This window comes from Sapajus apella, unplaced genomic scaffold, assembly GCF_009761245.1.
Source record: "Sapajus apella isolate SASKATOON/1434 unplaced genomic scaffold, GSC_monkey_1.0 scaffold19, whole genome shotgun sequence".
Classification (NCBI taxonomy): Eukaryota; Metazoa; Chordata; class Mammalia; order Primates; family Cebidae; genus Sapajus; species Sapajus apella.
Window position 1 is genome coordinate 14,437,711 of NW_022436959.1, and position 12,588 is coordinate 14,450,298.

Below are 12,588 nucleotides of genomic sequence, written 5' to 3' on the forward strand. Positions count from 1 at the left end.
GTGGCTCAGGCCTGTAATCCCTGCACTTTGGGAGGCTGAGGAAGGCAGATCACCTGAGGTCAGGAGATTGAGACCAGCCTGGCAAACACAGAGAAACTCCATCTCTATCAAAAATACAAAATTAGCTGGGTGTGGTGGCGCATCCCTGTAATCCCAGCCACTCTGGAGGCTGAGGCAGGAGAATCGCTTGAACCTGACAGGTGGAGGTTGCGGTGAGCTGAGATCGCGACATATTGCACCTCAGCCTGGGCAAAAAGAGTGAAACTCCGTCTCAAAAAAAAGAAAAAAAAAAAAGAAAGATTGACCTGATCCAGGTGTTAGTGTTTCTTCATTTATTTTTTTTCAACATGAGGGAAATACCTCTGCAGTTTTTCATCTGTACTTTCACTTCGCTGAAATGGCTATGGTTGTAGAAAATGTAGGAGTTCTTAAAGTCACTAAACCAGCCAATACTTGTAGTAAAGGATTTTCAGCCCCTTTTTTTTCCCTCAGTATTTCATATATTGTTAAGATTTTCTTTTTAATTGTGATAAATTTTGCCCCTGATAGCATCAAAATGACTGGAAAAGGACACCTGGGAACCTACACAATTTCCTCATTATTCTGGTATCATCTAATGACCAATTGCATTTGAATCCATTCTCATTAAAGGAACATGTGTTATGTCTTAACAGACCACGCACCTCTCTTCTATGGCCCATTCCTGCCCTCAGGACGTGATGCTCTAAAGATCCCTGGGTAGCCCTCAGAACACTGACAATTCCTGCACTGTGGAGGAGCTTTGTTCCTCCCACACCTCCGTCCAGACTCCCTGGTTCAGGGCGATGTGCTTGTGGACTGGTGCTATGATTGGTTCCAGTTTCACTGATGATGTTCTGTTTCTTTTTTCCCTCAAATTTTCATCCTTATTGTTTTCAGGAAAATTTGAGAGAGGGCAATGGAGTAAAATATCATTACTCCATTTATTCAGAAGCCCCCAGGAATGGTAGTCCTTAAGGAAGCTGAACTCCAAGTTAGCTTGCATTTTACAGGTTTGCGTTGGCTCCAGAGGGGAGTCAACAGTGGAGACTTGGAGGAAAGAGAGGCTGTGAGGAGTTGGAGGGATGGAGAGCATGGAGGAAGTCTTTCTGGAAAGAACAGAGGCTGTGGTTATTGATCTAATTTAATTGAGCTTGATTTTGGGTTTTGTGATACTCCCTTTATCTCTACCTTTGGGATCATCAGAATCTCTAGCTGCATCTATGTTGCTGCAAAGGACGTAATTTCTTTTTTTTGGCTGCATAGTATTCATGGTGTATATGTACCATATTTTCTCTGTCTCTCTCTCTCCTTTTTTTTTTTTTTTTTTTTTTTGGTGGGGAGAGATGGGGTCTCCCTCTGCCACCAGGCTGATGTGCAGTGGCCAATCTTGGCTCACTGCAGCTGCCTCCCGGGTTCAAGTGAGTCTCCTGCCTCATCCTGAGCAGCTGGGACTACAGGCGCACTGCATCACATCCAGCTAATTTTTGTATTTTTAGTAGAGATGGGGTTTCACCATGTTGGCCAGGATGGTCTTGATCTCCTGATCTTGTGTTCTGCCCGCCTTGGCCTCCCAGAGTGTTGGGATTACAGGCATGAGCCACCATGCCTGGCCAACATCCAGTCTGCTGTTGATGGGTATTTAGGTTGACTCCATGTCTTTGCTATTGGGAATGTTGCTGAAATAAACATACATATACATGTATCTTCATGGTAGAATGATTTATCCTTTGGATATATATCCAATAATGGGATTGCTGGGTCACATGATAATTCTGTCTCAAGTTCTTTGACAAATTGTCACACTGCTTTCCGTAATGGCTACACTAATTTACATTCCGACCAGTGTATAAGCATTTCCCTTTCTCTGCAACTTCACCAGCATCTGTTATTTTTTGACTTTTTAATAGTAGCTATTTTGATTGGCGTGAGATGGTATCTCGTGGTGTTGATTTGCATTTCTTTAGTAATTAGTGTGTTAAGCATTTTTTCATTTGCTTGCTGGCTGCATGTATGTCTTCTTTTGATAAGTGTCTGTTCATGTCCTTTGCCCACTTTTTAAAAGGAGTTGTTTGGTTTTTGCTTGTAAATTTGTTTAAGTTCCTTAAGATGCTGGATACTAGACCTCTGATGGACTCATACTTTAAGAATATTTTCTCCCATTACGTAGGTTGTTTACTCTGTGGATAGTTTTTTTGTTTGTTTGTTTTGTTTTTACTGTTTAGAAGCTCTTTTGTTTAATTAGATCCCGTTTATAAATTTTTGTTTTTGTTGCAGTTGCTTTAGTGTCTTCATTATGAAATCTTTGCTGAGTCCTAAGTCCCAATGGTATTTCCTAGGTTACCTTCCAGAGTTTTTATAGTTTTAAGTTTTACATCAAGTCTTTAATCCATCTTGAGTTGATTTTTGTATATGGTATAAGGCAGGGGTCTAGTTTCAATCTGCTACATAGGGCTAGCAAGTTATCCCAGCCCCATTTATTGAATAGGGAGTCCTTCTCCATTGATTGTTTTTGTCTGCTTTATTGATCAGATGGGTAGATGGGGCAGCATTATTTCTGGACTCTCCATTCTGTTCCATTGGTCTATGTGTACCGCTACTATGTTGTTTTGGTTACTGTAGCCCTGTAGTACAGTTTGAAGTTGGGTATATGATGTCTTAAGCTTTGTTATTTTTGCTTAGGATTGCTTTGGCTCTTTTTTGGTTCTATATTAATTTTAAAACAGATATTTTTAATTCTCTGAAGAATATCATTGGTAGTTTGATAGTAGTACTGAATCTATAAATTGCTTTGGGCAGTATGGCCATTTTATTGCTAGTGATTTTTTTTTCTATCCATATACTGCTTTTATTTTTCCAAACAACATTTGACACTATGAAACACTCAATTTTCATTTTCCTTGTGGCTCCTTTTCAACGGGTAGAGACTACTAAAGCCTGAATTATCTACTGTGTATAGAACTACCTATTATGGCTCTTAGTCATTATGGCATTTCATAGTTAATTATTATTGCACTGGAATAGAACCTCATTAAGAATTTAAATGTTTGCAGACATGTTAAACAAAAGTTCAATGAATTTATTTCTCAATACATACTTCATCTCCAGTTCTACTGAAAAACCAAGTTCTCTTATTTAAATAATTCTGGTCACTTGCCAACGTTTCTTTATTTTATTATTTCTGTAGTGGGCATGAATCTTATGCTTTCAACACAGGTATGTAAGATGTATATATTTTTAAAATGGAATATAATTTGTATATTAAGCCCCCATTTCATAGAAGCTAAATAGGGTTTCCCGTGTCAATTCACACTCTAGCTCCCGGCATGGCCCTCACACCTTCAGGAGTGAGCATTAGTCCCGGAGAGCCAAAACTTCCCTGGGTGGGGGTGAGAATCCAAGCCCACTTGGGATCTGTCCTCACATGGTTGACATTTTTTTCCCAAGCTATGGAATGTAAATCAGGTTTCCAGTCATCAGACACAATATGACAGGCTGTTGTATCTGCGTTGTCCTGTTCTAAGACCTCTCCAGGCTTTTACTTGAATCCTCACACACACACAAAACACATAGCTGCCATTCTGAGAGATATTTATCAACAAGCAACACTCTTGTTTTTCTGTCCTATGGCTCCCTATCTCCCACAGCTAAGATAATCTTTATTTCTTATAGGATAGCAAAATTTGAATTTTATATAATTCTGCATTCTCTCCAATCCGTTTGATAATATATATGTTTTGCCATCTTCTCACTATCTTAGGCTGTTAAAAGTGAGAAAATAATCTGCTGTTCTGCTGAAGCGTCTGTGTAAGCAGCAGATGACTTAGAATACAGTTTGAATGGAGGAAGAACCATAGGGTGAAAAGAAATGATTAGAAATGAAAAGAACATCTGTTTAACCTTTTCTCTATTTGCTCCAAGAATACTTGCCAGTGGCGCTTGAGGCTGCAGTATTTATCCCGAAATATCTTTGTCACAAAATATCTCGCTTTTATTATTATTATTTTTGTATCACTCTAGTATATTGATTTTGGAAACAAAAGACATAATTCTATTTATAGCATTCTCTTTTTAGTAGTGGTATTTCCATTTACAAAATCTAATAATTCTTCCTTGCTAGAAATGTCAAATGCTAGAAAATGTAGGATTCCCATGCATGATATTAACATTGTTCTTGAACAGTTGTTGGCCAAAGATTCATTTGATGAATCCAATTTTTTTGAAATAGATGATTCTGATTATTCTGATGTTAGTTCTGTTTGGAAATAAATCCAAGAACAATTTTTATGTTTTATTTTCACATTGAAAATCAGTCAGATTTGCTTCAGTCTCAAAGAGTATGTTTATGTAAAGCTAAATGAGAGCTGGTAGTAACCTGCACTTTGTTTTTTCCTAATGGAAAAAAGGTTAATGTGTGACAATATTGCCCACAGAAAATTATAATGGAACTTGAAATATATGATTGGTATCTATTGCATTTTGTGGATTCTTAATTTTAGTTTGGTGTTCTGTTTTTCCTTTATGAATATTAGTTCCATCCATCCCTGTGGGCAAATGAAAAGCCAGTGGTAGTGAGGTGTCTCACTGGCATGGACTACCTGTGACGAGGATGTGGCCTTGCAAATCTGATTTTGGGTTAAAAATGGAAGTACCTGACTTAGTACACATTGTCTTAAAGGGAAGCACATCTTCTTCCAGAAAGATGGAATATTCACATATCCCCTTATTTCTCCCACTAGGAACAACTACAATCCTGGACATAAAGTGAAAAGGCAGACCAACTGGAGATGTCAGAACCTATGGAATGACACAGTGGTGAGTTCCCTGGCTTTTCTTTTTGTTTCATATATTTCATACTTGATGCTGGAGATGACAGTATCCAGGTAGTTTCTAGAGAATCCAGAAACACCAATGGATGCTCAGCTGTCATCACATCCTACTGAACTAAGTCATATCTTTCCTTCATAGTTGCTGTTGCCTTCTCTTCTCTTGCCATTACCACCACCCTAATTCAGGGCATTGTCATATCCCCCCTGGACTACATGAAGGCCTCTGTAAAGTTCTTCTGACATCTTCCTCCAGCCCATCTATTCTTTACACTGCAGCTTGAGTGATCATGTGAAAATGTAAATCTCATATGCCATTCTACTACTTAAAATCAGTTGATGCCTTCTTACCACATGTGGGATAAATTCCAAAATTTTGAATATGGCTTCTGATGCTGTCTGAGAGGTCTCAGAGCCCTTTCCACCCCTTTCAACCACCCTCCTTCTTGCTTTTTATGCACTGGAAATAATGTAGTCCTCAGTGTCTCATCCATAGTGTGCTTTTTACTGATTCAGACCTTTGCACATGCTATTCCTTCTGCCTGGAATGCTCCTCTCACCCATCTTGGGTACCTAATGCCTATTTATCTTTTTTTTTTGAGACAGAGTTTCGCTCTTATCCAGGCTGGAGTGCAGTGATGCAATCTCGGCTCACTGCGACCTCTGCCTCCTGGTTCAAGCAATTCTCCTGCCATACAAAAATTCCCTTTAAATGTGCTATGATAAATTTTAAAATTTAAGATAGTATTTTAAAATGCTTGTTCACCATCTTCGTGGTTTACTGGTTCGCCAATGAAACCTGCTTTTCCTCCCACCAACCTTGTCTCTCATGTCGTGGCTGACTTTCTAGCCATGAGCAGCTGAACCTGGGTTTGGTTACAAATTTAGCAACCAATGTATGAAATCCTCAGATGATCTAGCCTGCCTGGTTTCCTATGGAAGAGGCAATTGGCGGTAGCAGCATCCCAGGGCTTATCCATTCATGCTGTTGGGCAGAGCAATGACTGCTTATGAGTGCCAGCTGCTTGTGGCTAACTGACCCCGTGGGTGGGACATGTCAGTAGCTACTGAGAATGCTTTTGCCTCAGGGATTCTTCCTTCTTTCCCCTTTGTGGCATCATCTGCCTGTAATGCTTCATTGGTATAAGAAAAAGCAGTGTCTAGGATAGAAAACAGGCTCCAACACTGGGTAAGTCACTGGTGTGTACAACCATTAAATCTTTCCCTTCCATTTGGGCTTTCCCTCAGAATAAGCCACTTTGTTTTTGTATTTGAATTGGGGTACCCTTTTGGAGAGGGGAATAATTGTTGAACTTTTACCCAACTTGAGAACCAGTTCATTTGCATTTGTCTATTTTAGTGGACCCTGAGCTCATGTGTTTGAAAATATGGGGAAGTTCAAGCATGCTACGTTTTCTAGGACTCTACCTGGTTGTATATCATAGCCTGTTTTTGTGCATATTCTAAACTGATGGACAAATTACAGTGAGAAAAATTAAGAGCTCAAATGGTTAACCTGTAACCATAGAATTAAGTAGAATCTTTTAACGCTCTCTTGCTGTTTCTCTCTTTTCTTTTCCGCTTGCTTTGAATCTGATGTTATTAAGGTAACTTGGAGATTTTTTTTCTTATACATTTCAGCCAGTTCTAGCTAAAATATACATATTGGAAACTCATTGGTAACTGTAGAAAAGAATGGGATTCTGGGCAAAATGGCTGACTAGAAGCAGCCAGGTGGAACAGCTGCCACTGAGGGATTGGGACTGGGAGAGCTGGCGCACTCTTAGCAAATCTTCAGAGGGAAGACACAGAAGCTGGGCTGAAGGAGGAGGAAGGTGGGAATGCTGCATGGGGCTACTGTGCACTGGGACTCGGACAGCACTCTAGTCAGTGTGGAGCCCAGAGGGTTTGGTGTGGGAGTGTCTGTAGTGGAGCATGGTCAGGGATGCCCATCCACCAAGGCTTAACTTGCTCCCATAGGAGACTTTAGTTCTAGAGGAATTGTTGGACCTGAACTCTGCAGGTGATCTTGCCTGTCAGACAGGGCTAGTCTGATCTGAGTACTCCTTGGCCTGCTGGCCTCTCCCAAGGGCCCAGCCTGGCCACACCTGCTTGCAGTACAGCCTTGAGTGCTCTGGGGGCTTGCATTATAGCTCTTGCACTGGCAGACCGGCAGAGCAGCCCCCATGGACATGCACCACTGGCCTGCTCCCTCGCACCACTGCAGTTTCCCCCTGGCCCACAGCCACCTACAATATCACTTTGCTGGTATGTGTGTACACAGGTGGAGCTAGTTTTCCCTTTACTGACAGTTTGCATGTACACATGCACCCTGCCCTTCCAGTGCTGCTGGCATGAGTGCCCTCTGCCCCCCTACCCCCTGTAATGCTATCACTGCAGTTGGAGCTTTGGCAAGCACAGAACCCAGCCCATCAGTGCTGCCCCTGCCAGTGTCCCGCCCCTGTGCCAACACTGCTGCTGGAGTGAAATCAGGCAGGCAGAAGAGTGGACCCTTCCCCATCTTGAATGGCCACCCCTTCCTGTGTGAATCTGCACAGCGGGCACACACAGACCTGTGCCTGCCAGCACCCCATTCCATGCTAACATCACCACCAGCTTCACCCTCTGCACAGTCATTAGTGGGAGCCCTGCCCAACAGCCATGTTGCCTCCCTACTGCTGCAAAAGCCCACATGATAACTGGAATCCTGGAACCTGCTAGCACCCTGCCACAGCCAACGAACATGCACCCCACCATGCTGCTGCTGGCATGTGCAAATGAGAATGAAACCTGCTGCCACCACCCCTAGAAAATGCTTTGGCTGGCAACACTTGTTGGTGTGGTAACCAGGAACCTGGAAGTACCTCAACCCCCTTAGTGCAGTGGGCTTTTAACCTTGAGGAGCCAGAGAAAGAAGTTGGGGCCTGATACCAGTTCCCCAGAGTAGGGCATGCATCCAGGAGTTGGAAACTGAGGCTTGACCCATTAAAATCTTCCAGAAACAAAGCCAGTCAACCAAACACACCTTATATCATAATCAAACCCTCAAGGTCATCAAATAGTATAAAAGGAAAAAAAAAAAGCACCCAACTGACAGGAACTTCAAAGACTGAAGGAACATTAATCCACAAAGATGAAAAAGAACCAGCATAAAAACTTTGACAACTCAAAAAGCTGGAATGCCTTCCTTCCTCCAAGTGATTGCACTAGTTCTTCAAGGGTTCAGAACTAGTCTGAAATGGCTGAAATGGCAGAAATAGAATTCAGAATGTGGATAGGAATGAAAATCATAAAGATGCAGGAGTACATTAAAACCGAATCCAAGGAAGCTAAAAATCACAATAAAATGATACAGGAGTTGACCGACTAAATAGCCATTACAGAAAAGAATGCAACCAACTAGATAGAGCTGAAAAACAAACTACAAGAATTTCATAATGCAATCACAAGTATTAAGAGTGGAATACAACAAGCTGAGGAAGGAATCTCAGAGCTTAAGGATTGGCTTCCTGAAATAAGACAGTCAGTCAAGAATAGAGAAAAAAGAATGAAAAGAAATGAGCAAAACCTCTGAGAAATACAGGACTATGTAAAGAGAACAAATCCATGACTCATTGGTGTCCCTGAAAGAGATGCAGAGAATAGAAGCAACTTGGAAAACATATTTCAGAATATCATCCATGAGAACTTCCCAAACCTAGCTAGAGAGACCAACATTCATATTCAGGAAATTCAGAGAACTCTAATAACATACTTCACAAGAAGATCATCCCCAAGACCCATAATCATCAGATTCTCCAAGGATGAAAGAAAAAATGTTAAACGCCACTAAAGAGAAAGGTCAGGTTACTTGCCAAGGGAAGCCATCAGACTAACAGTGGACCTCTCAGCAGAAACCCTACAAGCCAGAGAGACTGGAGGCCAATATTCAACATTCTTGAAGAAAAGAAATTGCAACCCCAAATTTCATATCCAGCAAAACTAAACTCCATATGTAAAGGGGAAATAAGATCATTTTCAGGCAAGCAAATGCAGAGAGAATTTGTTATCACCAGACCTGCCTTACAAGAACTCCTAAAGAAAGCAGTAAATATGGAAAGGAAAGACTGTTACCAGCTACTACAAAAACACATGGAAGTACACAGACCAGTGACATTATAATGCAGCTACACAAACAAGTCTGCATGATAACCAGCTAACATCACAATGACAGGATCAAATCCACACATATCAATACTAACCTTGAATGTAAATAGGGTAAATGCCATCAATGAAAAGGCACAGAGTGCCTTTTAATACAAAGTGGATAAAGAAGCAAGACCCAATGGTATGCTGTTTTCAAGAGACCAGTCTCAGATGCAGTGACACCCATAGGCTCAAAATATAGGGATGGAGAAAAATCTACCAAGCAAATGAAAAACAGAAAAACCCAGAGGTTGCAATCCTAATTTCAGGCAAAATTGACTTTAAACCAACTATCTTTGTCTAAATAAAGACAAAGAAGGGCATTATATAATAATAGATTAAATTTAACAAGAAGACTTAACTATCCTAAATATATATACACCTAACAGAAGGACACCCAGATTCATAAAGCAAGTCAAAAAGACTTAGACCCCCACACAATAATTGTGGAAGACTTCAACGCTCTATGGACAGTATTAGACAGATCATCAAGGCAGAAAATTACCAAAGATGTTCAGGACCTGAACTCAGCATTGGATCAAATGGACCTGATAGTTGTCACAGAACTTACCACCCAAAACAACAGAATATAGATTCTTCTCATCACCACATGGCATGTACTCTAAAATCAACCACACAATTGAACATGAAACAATCCTCAGCAAATACAAAATAAATGAAATCATAACAACCACTTTCTCAGACCACAGCACAATAAAATTAGAAATTGAGACTAAGAAAATTGCCTCAAACCATACAGTTTACATGCAAATTCAGTGACCTACTTCTGAATAACTTTTGGGTAAATAATGAAATTAAGTCAGAAATTGAGAAGTTTATTGAAACTAATAAGAACAAAATAACACAGCATACCAGAATCTCTGACACAGCTAAGGTAGTGTTAAAAGGGAAGTTTATTGCACTAAACACCCATAACCAAAAATTAGAAAGATCTCAATTTAACAACCTAACATTACAACTAAAAGAACTAAAGAACCAAGAGCAAACCAACCCCAAAGATAACAGAAGACAAGAAATAATCAAAATCAGAGCTGAACTGAAGGAGACTGAGACACAAAAACCCATTCAAAAGATCAGTGAATGCAAGAGTTGATTTTCTGAACCAATTAATAAAACAAACCACTAGCTAGCCTAATAAGGAAGAAAGAGAAGACCTAAATAAACACAATTAGAAATGATGAAGAGGATATTACCGATGACTCCATAGAAACACAAATAACTATCAGAGAATACTATGAATACCTCTATGCACACAACTTAGAAAATCTAGAAGAAATTGATAAATTCCTGTACACATACACCCTCTCAAGACTGAAACAGGAATTGAATCCCTGAACAGACCAATAATGAACACTGAAATGGAATCAGTGATGCATAGCCTATCAAGTAAAAAAAGCCCAGGGCCAGACAGATTCATAGCTAATTTTTACTAGATGTAAAAAGACTTGGTACAATTCCTATGAAAGCTATTTCAAAAATCTAAGGAGGAAGAACTCCTCCCTAACTCATTCTATGAGGCCAGCATCATCCTGATAGCAAAACCTGGCAGAGACACATCAAAAAAAGAAAACTTCAGGCCAGTATCCTTGATGAACATCAATGCAAAAATCCTCAACAAAATACTGGCAAACCAAATGCAGCAGCACATCAAAAAGCTTATCTATCATGATCAAGTAGGCTTTATCCTGGGATGCAACGTTGGTTCAACATATGCAAATGAACGAATGCAACTTATCACATAAACAGAACTAAAGACAAAAACCACATGATCATCTCAACATATGCAGAAAAGGCTATGCCAAAAACTCAATAAGCTAGGTATTGAAGGAACATACCTCAAAATTACGAGGGCTGTCTATGAAACAACCATAGCCAACATCATACAGAATGAGCAAAAACTGGAAGTATTCCCCTGAAAATTGGCACAGGACAAGGATGTCATCTCTTATTACTTCTATTCAACATAGTATTGGAAGTCCTGGATAGAGCAGTCAGGTAAAAGAAAGAAATAACGGGCATCCAAATAAGAAGAGAGAAAGTCAAACTATTTCTGTTTGTAGGTGACATGATTCTGTATCTAGAAAACCCCCATAGTCTCAGCTCAAAAGCTTCTTAAGCTGATTGACAACTTCAGTGAAGTCTCAGGATACAAAATCAATGTACAAAAATTACTAGCATTCTTGTACACCAATAATAGTCAAGCTGAGATCAGTTCAGAAACATAATTTCATTCACAATTGCCATAAAAAGAATAACACAGTTAGGAATACAGCTAACCAGGGAAGTGGAAGATCTTTATAATGAGAATTACAAAACACTGCTCAAATCAGAGGACACAAACAACTGGATAAGCATACCATGCTTATGAGTAGGAAGAATAAATACCAATAAAATGGCCATACTGCCCAAAACAATTTATTGATTCAATGCTATTCCTATCTAACACCAAAGACATTCTTCACAGATCTAGAAAAAAAAAAAAACTATTTTAAAATTTATATGGAACCAAAAAGGAGCCTGAATAGCCAAGGCAATCCTAAGTAAAAAGAAAAAAAGCTGAAAACCTCATGCTACCTGACTTCAAACCATACTTCAGGGCTACAGTAACCAAAATAGCATGGTGTGGGTATTAAAACAGACACAAAGACCAATGGAATCAAATGGAGAGCCCCGAAATAAGGCCATACACCTACAACCATCTGATCTTTGACAAAGCTAACAAAAACAAGTGTTGGGGAAAGGACTCCCATTTCAATAAATTGTAATCAGATAACTGGCTAGCCATAGGCTGAAGATTAAAACTGAACCCCTTCTTTATACTATATACAAAAATCAACTCAAGATGGATTAAAGACTTGAATGTAAAATTTAAGACTATAAAAACCCTGGAAGACAATATAGGCAATACCAGTTTGAACACAGGAATGGGCAAATATTTCATGATGAAGACACCAAAAGCAATTGCCACAAAAGCAAAAATTGACAGATGGGATCTAATTAAACCAAAGAGCTTCTGCACAGGAAAAGAAACTATTGAGTGAGCAGACAACTTACAGAATGGGAGAAAATATTTTCAAAGTATGCATCTGATGAAGGTCTAATGTTCAGGGTCTATAAGAAACTTAGACGTATTTACAAGCAGAAAACAACCCTATGAAAAATGGCAAAGGATGGGAACAGACACTTTTCGGAAGAAGACATACATGCAGCCAACAAACATTTGGAAAAAATGTTCAACATAACTGATCTTTAGAGAAATGCAAATCAAAACTACAATGAGATACCATTTCACACCAGTCAGAATGGCTATTACTAAAAAGTCAAAAAATAAAAGATGCTAGCATGAGGTTGCAGAGAAAAAGGAATCACCCACCTTTTTTTTTTTTTTTTTTTTTTTTTTTGAGACAGGTTCTTGCTCTGTCACTCAGACTGGAATGCAGTGATGCAATCACAGCCCACTGCCACTTCTGCCTTCAAGGCTCAAGCAATCCTCCTGCCTCAGCCTCCTGAGTAGCTGGAACTATGGGTACATGCCACC

At 39.8% G+C, this 12,588-nt stretch overlaps 1 long non-coding RNA gene across 1 annotated transcript; it reads right to left on the bottom strand.

The window, feature by feature from the left end:
• Positions 1-1,128: 1,128 nt before the first annotated feature.
• Positions 1,129-12,036, bottom strand: LOC116557503. Its single transcript, XR_004271543.1, has 5 exons — positions 11,738-12,036; positions 10,346-10,354; positions 7,940-7,944; positions 6,210-6,215; positions 1,129-1,143 (listed from the first exon to the last, which is right to left on the bottom strand). It is a non-coding gene; the product is annotated as an uncharacterized LOC116557503 (long non-coding RNA).
• Positions 12,037-12,588: the final 552 nt, after the last annotated feature.